Source organism: Myxine glutinosa, chromosome 14, assembly GCF_964187855.1.
Source record: "Myxine glutinosa chromosome 14, kmMyxGlut1.1, whole genome shotgun sequence".
NCBI classification, from domain to species: domain Eukaryota; kingdom Metazoa; phylum Chordata; class Myxini; order Myxiniformes; family Myxinidae; genus Myxine; species Myxine glutinosa.
The window spans coordinates 68,272,750-68,277,529 of record NC_136274.1 but is presented as its reverse complement, the minus strand read 5'-3'; the positions used below and the strand labels follow the sequence as shown (position 1 = coordinate 68,277,529).

The 4,780-nt window shown below is 41.7% G+C and overlaps 1 long non-coding RNA gene across 1 annotated transcript; it reads right to left on the bottom strand.

Annotated features, from left to right (window-relative positions):
• Nucleotides 1–256: 256 nt before the first annotated feature.
• LOC137412416 (uncharacterized) lies at nt 257–4,282 on the bottom strand. The gene is made up of 2 exons (XR_010981485.2): nt 4,065–4,282; nt 257–2,024 (listed from the first exon to the last, which is right to left on the bottom strand). It is a non-coding gene; the product is annotated as an uncharacterized LOC137412416 (long non-coding RNA).
• Nucleotides 4,283–4,780: the final 498 nt, after the last annotated feature.

Below are 4,780 nucleotides of genomic sequence, written 5' to 3'. Positions count from 1 at the left end.
TTTGACCTCTTGACCCCAAAATCTAAAAAGTTAATCTTTACATCATTCTACACAATTTTACCAAATTTGGTCCGAATCCCATCACTGGTTCACAAGTTATCATGATAAAAGGATTTTTACCTAACATGACCTCTGACCTTTGGCCTTTGACCTCGTGAACCCAAAATCGAATCAGTTCATCTTTACCTCATTATACATATCTTGAAGAATTGAAGATGTCTAGAGATGTTTAAAGTTTCAAAGACTTCGACTTCACTTTGTTTTAAAGATTTATTCAATGATTGCGGAGAAAACCCGACTTGATACAGATCTAATTTACATTACGCAGATACACAGCGGTACAACAGTTGAGTAGAGATCTCTGAAAATTCTCTCGCAGAGTTCCCTTATATAAATGCAAAAATCCTTTGATGTTCCCAGGGAGGGGCCAAAGGGCATGGGGGTTACTTGGGGTTCAGACTCACTGGCATCTCATGAAGCTGTTTCTTATCATGAAGCCACCAGAATGTTTGTAGGAGTCGTACTAATTACTGAAGGTAAAGAAAAGTCATTGATTAAGCCAGGGGTGGGACGTCTTCTGAAGCCTTCACATATGGTCAATCTCAGATAAAGAGCTGAGTCTGCACTTTCCAACAAGGCTGGCATCTGCACTAGGTCAAAGGTCATCACACAAGCTCCTCTCCCAGATCAGTTAACATGAGCTCCACTCTCCAATTTGCTTCCATGACAAAGAATACCCATGTTCCACAATTTCAAATGCAGTTTCTTTGGCAATTCATATTTCTAAAGATTCTAGCACCTTAATAATAATACAAACAACATTCATTTCTTTGTTAGTACTCTGCATTAAAAATATATATATCCAAGCACAATTACAATTTTAGCTGTGAATAAAAACTCACTCACAGGGACATTATTAATCTCTCAATAATAAGGAAGTCCGTGAAAAAGGACTTCTACAATCCCCCGTTTTTTTTCCTTCTCATAGGACAATTAAATGGGTCTTCCATTTACAAACTTGCATGTCCACTTTCCCATTACATACCTAAGGAATACACCATCCTTCTGGAAGAATCTGATTGCTAAAAAGGCATTCCCTCGTTCGTCGAATCTCTCCGTTGTTGATAGTTCAGTTTATTGCATTTGTATCATAAGTATTTCTGCAAACAAACTTCACCTCTTGCAAATTGCAAAACAATTTTCATTTCACCATAAACATTATCGCTGTGATTTCCTTTATTAATTTCACCATTATCTAAGTAATACTGTCAGCACAATTCAATATTAAATGTCTGCAACATTTGGCAATTATGATTCCAGAATGCGTTTGCTGCAGAGTGAATGCTGAACTTCTGTTTGAAAAAAAGGCTGATCACTTGTGTGTTTGAAAATCAAGTATGAAACATCTTCTTCTGGTGTCTTCAGAGCACCTACACTATTTCGCATAGGGTTTCCACTATCATGATAAATGGGCAAGGTCGTGAACTGGCCCTGCTCCGCATGTAGCATCCTTGCCACCCTTGCCGTAAGCTGTAGTATATCTTGAACAAGGCCGTTGTTCAGTTGTAGTTGACCTGCCTCCTCACTCATCGTGAGTGGGCAGCAAGTGTTCATGTGATGTTGGTCGACCGGCAAGGTGTGGATCAGAGATGACAGGTGCACCCATAGTGATGTTAGGACCATGGTGTTCAATTTGTCCGTGGCCCACCCCAAGAACAACCAGCGGAGTCATGGAGGCCCAGTGTAGAAAAGAGGCAAGGCCATCCACTTACAATTCCATGCTGGTTCCCTGGCAATTAATGGAGCAATGACATCAAGTCACAGCATCCAGTAGAAGTTGCAGGTAACATGTTGTCATCCAACAATTGCTGACGTGATGGATGTTCAAAGCACTGAACAGAAGCAAGTGATCGCCTTTCGTCCACGCATCACAATGTGATCCAGGCAAATGGTCACATGAATTTCCTTGGTGAAGGTGAACATCCTTTTCCAATTTTCTCGAGAAAGGTGCCTTTGCCATTCCTCTAAGGGGGGTGTATGCCACAGGTAACCTCATCATTAGTGGTGAAATTTGCTGTTTGTAGCTTTTCCCAAAGCAGTTATCACTCCATCTCTTAGCTGTTAGCTAGTTTTTCTTCATTCAGCCATATCTGAATCTGCTCTCAACACACTCTGGATCAGGTAGGGTACTCCTGGACATATAATTACCATGCCCTGCCCTACCTGATCCTGTTTCTCTTATAACAGCTTCATATTCAAACGTTTGATGTTTTTCTTAAAACATTCAAAAGATTATATTTATTCATATATTTCACACGGATATAAGATCCAAAATCAGACATGTATTTCAAAACAAGACTAGGAATAGCATTTGAACTTGCTTTCAGATTAACATAGTTTGAAAATAAATAAATCATGCAGTCTTTGTAATGCAAATCAAAGAGGAATAAGTTCATTAGCAATAGGTAAATATGATTAAAATCACAAACAGTAATACCTAATTCCAAACAAACTATGTATAATGTATTCATTGTCATAGATTCTTCACTTTTTTTTCCTTTTTTTTTCAAGGCTCGTCCTGCCTCCCAATCACATGATTCCAAACTCACATGTCAAAACAAATTAGTGGTGCACGACACCAATCCATTCTAATTCTGTGAGTTTGAGCAACCATCTATATTTGCACTGTACAATTTACAAAAATCACACAATCTAGATTTACATCTTAAACATGAACACAACAACTTTTTAAGATTACACAACATATTTTGGCCAGTCGGCCAGCGTGTTTTTTGGGTTTTTTTGTATACATAATCGAGGCTCGTTAAAGAGTTAACATTTATCACACAAACAAATCAAACAGACAAACAAACAAACTATATAAAAAGGAGAGCGGTAGACAAGATGGGGAGAGAAGGGGAAGCACATAAACACAACATTTGAGAGCAGGGACATCGGGAATGTGTGGGAGGGAGAGGGCTTGGGGGGAGGCGGCATGGGAAGGCGGGGGTGGTGGGAGAAGTATAAAAACAAGGACACCAAGGACTTCCAGGAAAGAAGTTGGTATTTCAAAAAAGTGGATTTGGGGTGAAATTAGCGGGGGTAGAAAAGATCAAGGTTTTGGATGGGGGAAGATAAGAGATGGTGGTGAACAGCTGTTTTAACGACCTGGAGGGAGGAGTGGGATTGAAGAGAGTGAGGGAGTTTGTTCCAGAGGCGGGAGAAAAGAGGAATGAAAGAGTGAAGGTGAGCAGAGAGCTTAGATTTTGGCAGTTTAACCATAAGAGGGTTGCTGGCAGATCTTGTGCGACCTGTAGGAATATTTGGGGGACAGAGCCCAGAGAGAGCTGGAGGAGCAAGGCCGGAGAGGAGTCGGTAGAAGACGGAAAGACCACCAACCTGCCTGCGGTGAGTAAGTGAAAGGCCCTCGGAGGTAGCTTCATCACGGGAGATTCCAATGATTCTGAACGCTTTGGTTTCAACAGCGTGAAGACGTGCCAGGTGTGAGGCAGGAGCACCGGCCCAGAGGGGAGAGCAGTATTCCAATGAGCTGCGGATGAAAGCCTTGTATGTGGTGAGGAGCTCAGATGTGCCAAGGAAGGACCGCACGACAGAGGATGCCCAGTCGGCGACTGGCTTTGGAGGCCAGATTTGAAATGTGGTTTTCCCAGGAAATGTGTGTATACAATACAGATCCAGCTGTATTTATGTAAATATGTTTATGTGATGCAAGTACTGAGTCTGGACGGGTTTCCGTTCACCCACGTCACGGTCTCTTCGACTCCAGGGTTTTTGCATACATTATGCATGGGATAGCCCACCAACCTCCAATTCTTAAACATTAACATCAACACATATGGTACATCCACACAACAGGGACAATAAACAACACAATAGGTAAAACAAATCTTCACAATAGTTCAACCTGCATTACATCCAGACACATGTGATACACACATTAAAATAATAAATCTCCAGGTTTGGCTTGCGTCCTCTCCCAACGTTCAACGGAATACAGCGAAACACCGTAGCAAGCAGGGGAAGCATCCATAAATTAAGCTTACCTTGGTAAGGTCACCTGGCTTGACACGGACCCTCCATTTATCTTTTCAGAGTTGCACTCCTTCCTGGCTCGCCATTCTTGTTGAAGAATTGAAAATGTCGAGAGATGTTTAAAGTTTCAAAGACTTCGACTTCACTTTGTTTTAGAGATTTATTCAGTTATTGCGGAGAAAACCCGACTCAATACAGATCTAATTTACATTACGCAGATACACAGTGGTACAACAGTTGAGTAAAGTTCTCTGAAAATTCTCTCGCAGAGTTCCCTTATATAAATGCAATAAATCCTTTGATGTTCCCAGGGAGGGGTCAAAGGGCATGGGGGTTACTTGGGGTTCAGACTCACTGGCATCTCATGAAGCTGTTTCTTATCATGAAGCCACCAGAATGTTTGAGGAGTCATACTAATTACTGGAGGTAAAGAAAGGTCATGGTCATTGTTTAAGCCGGGGGTGGGGGTGGAGGGGGCAGGGGGAGGGACGTCTTCTGAGGCCTTCACATATGGTCAATCTCAGATAAAGAGCGGAGTCTGCACTTTCCAACAAGGCTGGCATCCACACCAGGTCAAAGGTCGTCACACAAGCTCCTCTCCCAGATCAGTAAACACGAGCTCCACTCTCCAATTCGCTTCATTGACAAAGAATACCCATGTTCCACAATTTCAAATGCAGTTTCTTTGGCAATTCATATTTCTAAGGATTCTAGCACCTTAATAATT